Here is an 8,255-nt window from a genome sequence, read left to right as displayed (position 1 = left end):
TGAGGATCACAGAAATCACAGAAAGTGAGGGCTTGGAAGGGACCTCAAAAGATCACTGAGTCCAACCCCCCTGCCAGAGCTGGGTCACCTACATCAGGTCACACAGGAACACATCCAGGTAGGGTTTGAATGTCTCCAGAGAAGGAGACTTCATAACCTCCCTGTGCAGTCTGTGCCAGGGCTCTGTCACTCTTGTAGTGAAAAGGTTTTTCCTTATATTTATGTGGAACCTCCTTTGCTCCATTCTGTACCCATTGCCCCTTGTCCCGTCACTGGACATCACTGAGCAGAGCCTGGCTCCATCCTTCTGGCACTCACCCTTTACGTATTTATAACATTAATGAGGTCACCCCTCATTCTCCTCCAAGCTGCAGAGTCCCATCTCCCTCATTCTTTCTTCATCATGGAGATTTTCGACTCCCTTCATTGTCTTTGTGGCTCTGTTATGGACTTTCTCAAGCAGTTCCCTGAGCTGTACACTGATGAGTGTTTTGCAGTGCCCAACATGTGCCCATCTCTTGGTCCCCAATCCTGTTCCATACCTGCAGCTCCATCATGGCAGCATTTCCATCACTTCATTGGAATCATGGCTGTAAGCACCTGGACACCCAGGGAAATGGCTATCATGACTACCAATCCTAGGACCACACATGCTCCAGGTAGGTCAGGAAAACCTCAGGCATAAAAAAAAAAACAAGAAAAAACCCCCAACCAATTAAAAAACAGGGCTGGTTTTGCCGATGTATCCACATCGGGAAGTGTTTTTTCTTTAAGAGTTCAGAAAATTGAGTGGTTTTTGGTGAGGCCTATTCAGGAGCACTGTTTGCTTTGATGCTCAACTGGCTGTCCCTAGCTTTATTTTGGGTTTGGTCTTCATTAAAAGGAAAACAAAACTGTGAGGAGAGTCAAACCAAAAGCTCATACAAAGAGATTATGTGTGTGGGCATGGGCAAGATTTGAATGTGGGCTGGGCAGTAAAGTGCTTCAGCCCACAATGCTGAGAGGAATACAGGTGAGATGGATCAGTTTTTGTGGTTCTGGCCCAATTTCTTCAGCCAGACATGTCTAGACTCTGCCAAAAGCAGAGGATACCCCAGCATGTAAGATGGGATGATGCTTCCAGGAACCTTCCCACCTTGCTGGGTGGATGGACAGAAGTCCTTTCATGGCTCTGCATTCCTTTTTGGGCTGCTTCAGTAGAGGTGCCTGATGAAGGCAGAGGTGGTGACCCCATTTCCTTAGAGAAAGCCACAAAGTGTACCATGTAATTACATCTGGGCATAGCAGGGCTGCCTCTGCAGCATGGACACCTACACTCAGCATACCTTGACTTGAGAAGGTGGGCACTGCCAGAGCTTGCAGACATTTCAAGAAGCACAAACACTTGGAACCCTCAGGAAAGTTTTCTTCAATGACTTGAGCCATGAAGGTACTGAAGAGAAAAAAAAAAATTCGGGGAAGTGTTGGTTCAGCTGTGGGACTGCTTAGGCTGGGAACAAGCAATGATTCTTGACTCTGCTTCGCCAGCCAACACCTCAACTTCATTTGTTTGCATCCATCTTCCACATCTTTTTGTTTATGACTGATAACTAGTGAAAAAGTAAGAATTCTGTGCACGATGGTAGTTGCTTATCCAGTCTTCCTTTCTTTTTTATCTTTTTAAGATTTCTGCTTGTATTATCTCCTGTGCAATGATATTCTATGCATTCAGCATGCAGATAAAAATCATTGTGTGCCAAGAGGGGTTTCCAGCTGGAATAGTGAAGAGAAAATAGCCCTAATCCAAAGTCTGTGATTAGGGATGCAGTCACTTGAACATAACTCCTTTGAGATGTACCATTGAATGGAAGATTAACAGAGTATGAATGTACTTGTCCAGATGAATGAGTCTGTTGTGCAAGACTTCATCCTGTCATTTACAGAGTGCTCACTGAAGCTGATTGGTGCAGAACTGCAAAGAACCACTTGAGGGGAAAGAAAAAGTTTTATTCATGAATAGATCAAAAAAAGAAGAGTATTGAAGTCCTCATGTTGTTGAGAGTGAACAGCTGATCCATCCCTACTACAGTTATCTGAACTGGGTAAATGGATTCCTGGGCTGAATAAATCTACATCTTCTATATATTGAAGATCTACCTAGATCTTCTACATCTAGGTCTTAAATGCAGTAATATTCAGCTCCTGTTGCAGTCCATGTGAATGAGGAGCAGAAATTCATATTCCTCTCTGAAGATCAGGGGTGGCTGCTCTGAAGTGCTGATGTGATGTTTCTGTGCACAGCCTCCCTAGGAAGTGCACACCAGCATTTTGGCTTGCTGGCTGAGCACTCACATGGGTTTGTCACCAGCTCTCTTTTTCCTCTCTACCTTCCAAAGCTCAAACCCATGGGATTTCCCCAAGCAGTTTTTTGAAAAACTTGAAATTAGACCTCCTGAAATACAAGGCTGCAATCCTACTTACTGTTTTCTGCATACTACCCATGATCCTGAACTCCTCCCGTGATCACGAGAACCAAGACTTCCCCCAGCTTGATGTCCTCCATTCCGGCTTTGTGTGTCTATGCTAGGGACCATACCAGTACACCTCTCCTTGTTGGCTTCTCTAGCACATGAGTCAAAAAGAAGGTCCAGAAACCTCCTGGACTGTGCATGCCTGGCTGTGTGGCCACCCTATCAGGGTGATTGAATTACATAGAGCAACTTCTGCTAAACGTGTATCACACAGACTTTTATACAAGATGAGACATCATGAAAGATGTGGCTACAGGACTCATGTTGTAGTTAATAGATCACCAAGTGAACAGGATTTGTCAAAACCCTCTATTCCCCTGCCTTCATCATCTTTTTCTGGAAGCTCTGACTCCTGTCTGTGCTGTGGGGTGAGCAGTTGGGCTGAGTGTGAAGTGGGTGCTGTTCTGAGGGAGCTCAGCTCAAGGGGAAGCTTGTCCAGTGCATGATGTGGTCCTACAGCTGGCCTTGACCTGGGGTTTAATTACTTTGTAAGCACAGGGGGAAATTTGCATAGAAAGAATAATATGCAGATGATTGTTGGAAAGCACTTCTGCTGTCCCAGAGATTTACTGTGTTCTTGCTTTTATTTTCTATGGTTGTATTGGCTGAGACTTCTCTGGTTTTGGGATTTTGGGGTCGTTTGGATTTTGGTAAATTTTTTTTGTTTGTTTGGTATGGGGGTTTTTTTTGTCTTTTTTTTAAAGCTCTTAACATTTCAAAGAGTACAAAGTAGGTAAGTGGGACTAAGGGAAAGCATGTTGCCAGCATTAGAGGGGAGCCTCTCAGCTTAAGCAGGGATCCAGCTCATTGCAAACTGGACAAACTTGAGAAAAGGTACAATTATCACCCCAAGGCAGGCCAAGGGTCTGGTAACCCTCTCTCCAATGGGGCCTGGTGAGGGACATACCTGCATGGAGCATGCTGACCTTGTAATGGCAGATGATGCTTTGGCCATAGGGCAAGCTTTCCATTCACAGGGAGAGTGAGATGGGGAACAACTTTCCCTGTTGCTCTCTGATGCAGTTGTGGTCTCTGGATACCCAGACAACTGGATGAAGGCTGGGCTGTCCCAGCTCACAGCTGCTCAGCATCTTCACAGGATGAAGCTCATCCTGGAAAAAATGCTGCAACCTGGCTTCTGTCCTTTGGAGGGCTGAGCCAAATTGCTGTTGGTCTCTTGCTCAGGCCTGTGTTGATGGTGTCTATCCAGCCTTTCCAGGCTCCAAGGAGACTGTGGTAATGCTTCCTGTTCAGCTACACCAAGCAGTGATAAATTTAGATCAAGTGAGCCATAATGACAGGACAGGAACCAGCGGAGTGCTGACCGCCCTCTACGAGGTGTTTGGCTCTCCAGACAGATGCCTTCATCCCTTGAGCTGCCAACCCTGTCCTGACCCCTCGGCCCACTCTAGGCAACCTGTGCCTCCAGTTCACCCCTTCGCACTCATGCAGTCCCTCTCTCATACAATGATTTCAATCATTTTCTTCTGATGTTTTTTTTTCTTTCCCTATGACAAGAAATCAGGGTGCTGTGAAACATTTATAGACAGGCACACATAGAGCAGCTGGACATATATCATATACCAGTTGTGGTCTCTGCTGTACAAAAAGGATGTGGACAGGCTAGAGAAGGTCCAGAGAAGAGCCATGAGGATGATCAGAGGGATGGAGCACCTGCTGTATGAGGAGAGGCTGAGAAAAGTGGGAATCATGATGTTTCAGTATTTAAAGGTGGCTACAAAGATGGAGACTCCCTGTTTACAAGGAGTCCCGTGGACAAGACAAGGGGCACTGGGCACGAGTTGCTCCTGGGGAGATTCCAATTGGACACAAGAGGTAAATTTTTCCCCCTGAGGACAGTCAGACACTGGAATGGTCTCCCAGGGGAAGTGGTGGGATCCCACACTGGAAAGTTTTAAGCCTCTGCTCGACAGGGTGCTGAGACATCTCATAAACCCAATAATATTAGAAGGATTGGACCAGATGATCCTGGAGGTCCCTTCCAACCTGACATTCTGTCATTCTATGATATCAAATCTCCAACACAGAGCTGGTCAGTCCAAGCTGGCAGCTGATGTGAGGGCAGAGCCAGCCCCATCTCATTGCTGTGTTTTACTTCCCCAGAGCACTGGCACTGTGCTGCTTTGCCAGTGGATGGCACAGCTCTCTGCAGTTCCCATTGGAGAAGCACAGGGAGGGCTTTTCACATGAGGCTTTGTTAGCATTCCATTTCTAGCTTGTGACTGACAAATACTTCTTGCTCCCAGCTCCCAAGGGCCTGACTTCTATGCAGGGAATGGTTGTAGAAAGTATTGTACTCTGAATGAAATTTTAGAAGCCGTAATTACCCATTTCTGTCACCTGTGATTACTGCTGTCAGTGCCCAGCTATCAACAGCCGAGTATCAACAGCCCTGTCAGTACTCATCCCTGATGTGGGGCAGAGCTAGGGGGTTTGTCCCTGAACTTATTTGGACTGAGGACAGTCAGCTGCAGCAGTGCCTGTGTGCAAATCTTAGAACTGACAGTGGCCAGATGGAAACTAGGCACCTGCTCCACAGCTGATGAAGTTATGGCCTCAAATTAGTGAATTAAGCCAAGCTGGCTGATGAACAGGGTGCTGTGGGACCTGGGAATCTGGTCATGCACACCTGGATGGCACGAGGTACCTGCCCAGTTGCCACTTGCAGCTGTGATGGGCAAATACCAACTATTGCTCCATGCATTTTGCTCTATGAGTAGAAGCACAACTTGCAAAGTATCACAGGACAGGTACAACATCTGTGAGCCTTCATCCAAACAGACCTGCAGGGCAATGTCCTAGCTTTGCAGCTCTTGTGCCCAGAAGAGGCTGGAGCTGGTGGTGAGGAGGGATGCGGTCTGCAGAGGGAGCAGCCTTGTCCTGTCCCCAAAAATGTAGGTGCAAGGGGCTGGGCAGCCTCCATTTCTATTTCTCAGCTGTTGAAAGTATTTGGGAAGGGGATTCTGTATGTGGTAACTGTGCCTGGAAATCAGCAGCTGGCAGCAGGAACGTGTGTTGCTTAGGGGAGGGGGGTATAAAAATGCCAGAAGTGGAAGGAGTGTGTGGCTTGCCTTGCATGTGTGTTGGGAAAGAGCATGGTTCATCTTGTTGGTAGTTTTGGGTTTTGTTTCATTTTGTTTTGTTTTGTTTTGAAAGGCTTATTGCAATTTTACAATGTGCAAACTGAGTTTTCCTTGTCTTGTGAAACAAGGGCAGAACTGCTTGGGCAGCCTGGGTGATGCTGTGGCCTGCTGTCTGGAAGTGATTTGGGGAACAGGCCTTTCAACCCAGGGCTGTTGGATGTCTCAGGGACATCGGGACTTGGTTGGGGTGCTGGCAGAGAGTGTGTGCTGGTGCCACAGGTGTTTCAAGGCCACCAGAGGGAAGGGAAGTACCTCGAGGAGAGTGGCCTGGGGGGCAGTGAGTGACCTGTGCTATGAGAAAGCCAGGTACACACAGCTGGGTGTCTGTCCCCTCCTCACACAGCAGCACTTGGATGTAAAGCAGCACCAGCTCTTTGGGGGCTGAGTTAAATGCAGGTTTGACGTTAAAAAAAACAACAGCAACTAAACACGGTAATTGTTGGAGGTGCCTAAAAAAGGACAGCAACATGAACTCATATCTGGTGGGTACAGGGGTATAATTTTGTTGCAGGTCGGGAAGAAAATACATCCTACAGTATCTGTGGCTGGGGTTGGGTACGGAAGAAGAGGAAAAACATCTGGTGAAGGTGTGCTGAGTGGCTTGATGGTGCCTATCTGGAGGCTGAGGGGCTGCGGGGGGGGGCTGCGGGGCCAGCAAGGCACTGGGGTGTCCTTAGGTGGGGGGCATGAGGAAAGACAAAAAAGCTACTTGTCACACGTTGCACCTTCGTGGTCCTTGCACTGCCCTGACACATACAATTCCCCATCTGGTAATGATGGTGGGGAAAGGCAGGAGGTTTTGGAGGATGCTGGTGAAGCAGGCATCCACAACAAACAGCCTGACATGTCTGGTTTCACAAGATGCTCTGTTGAGTTGCAATGGTATCACAGTATGGGGGATGCTTTCTGGATGCTCTTGTCTATACATGATACTTCCTGGACAAATGCAGATAATCTGGAGTTTGCAGATCCCTGTCTACATCCTGACACTGGTCAAGCTTCCTTAAGTCATTTGTTTTGCAGCACCAGCATCTCCTGTGCATCCCAGTAAACCTGTGGCCCTTACCATGTCCCCTGGACCATAACCCCACCTCTGGGAATTTGTGTCCCTGAACCAAGGGGTCACTCTGGGTGGCTGTGGTTTGTCTAGGCTTGATAACCAGGCAGGGCAGGCCAGGAGCAGTTTGCTGCTGAAGGCAAACAGTGGCTCCCTGGAGCAGGGTTCTGGTGTCTGAACACCCCTTTCTTCTACCCAGGGCAGCAGAAACACCTCCTCCCACCCAGGAGGGATGTCCAAGTGCTCCTCACAGGGCATCAATGCCACCATTAACACTTCCCCCCCCCCCAATAAAACACACACAGGCACCCTCTTCCTGGCCCTAAGGCACCATGGCTGTGCCCATCATTCATGTCTTGGCTGTGGGGAGAACCCAGCTTGCAGAGCAGACACATTACCTGCTTCAGAGCAACCTAATCGTGCTTGTGGCATATTTTTAAGAATTAGACTTTAGAATGGTTTGGGTTGGAAGGGACCTTAAAGATCATCAAGGTCCAACCCCCACCACCCACTAGACCAGGTTGCACAACACCTCATCAGCCTGACCTTAAACACTTCCAGGATGAGGCATCAACAGCCTCCCAGGGCAACCTCTTCCAGTGTCTTACTACTTTTAGTAGCAGAGAGGGGGTGTTGTGGGCGGGGGGGATTTAACAGCAGCCAAATATGGGCAAGGAAGTTGCCTTCCTTCCTTCCTCCCAGGCCAGGGCAGGGCACAGGGAAAGTCCTGGTGTGGGGCTGGGGTGTGCTGTGACCTCTTCTAAGTAGAGAGGTTGCAGTGTGCCAAGGGATGTGCATGTGGAGGTTTGCAAATCCCTTCTTGTGTTATCTAGGAATGAGGAAGGGCTATCAGTGCTGCTGGCTACTGTACTCTTTGAAGTCAATAATCCACACTGGATCAAGAAACCCTGGGGAGATGCAATGCATGTGTAGGACTGCATGTACACACCTGTGCATACACACACCCATACATATTTTCTCGTGTTGTTGGCTGTGTGTTCCAGAGCGGAGTTCTCATCCCCTGGCCAGCAGCTGGAAGTGCTGAGGATTCCACCACATTGCCTTTGTCCAGGGGGTGAGATCCTCCCTGTGCACCCCCGTTTAGTACCTCCTTTCTCCTTTGCATGACTGCATGTATGGGCATGAAACCAGGCATGTCCTTTCTATCTAGAACGGTGTCTTGTGCTCCTGCCTCAAGGAGAAGGCTGGGTATTAGCAGGTGAATGTCTGGACACGGGTTTCAGCACCCTGGCCCATGGCACAGAGCAGGAGCCACTTCCAAGTGCACGTGTTTGGAGGATGCTGTCCCTAGGATGGGGTCCGGTGCTTGGCGTGGGCAATGCTGTAATTGTGTGTGTGTGTGTGTGTGTGTGTGTGTCACAGTGGGAAGTGTGTGAATGGAATAAGTTTAGTAGTCAAAACACGGGGCCAGTGCAGTTGGTCATTAACTGCCAGCCCATCTTGTCATCCCACAACCACAAGGAGCTTTTTTAGGGCCGGCGTCCCAGTGGAGGCCGGAGAGAG

Source organism: Calypte anna, chromosome 4B (genome assembly GCF_003957555.1).
Source record: "Calypte anna isolate BGI_N300 chromosome 4B, bCalAnn1_v1.p, whole genome shotgun sequence".
NCBI lineage: Eukaryota > Metazoa > Chordata > Aves > Apodiformes > Trochilidae > Calypte > Calypte anna.
The sequence above is the reverse complement of the archived record's forward strand: the minus strand, read 5'-3'. Positions refer to the sequence as shown.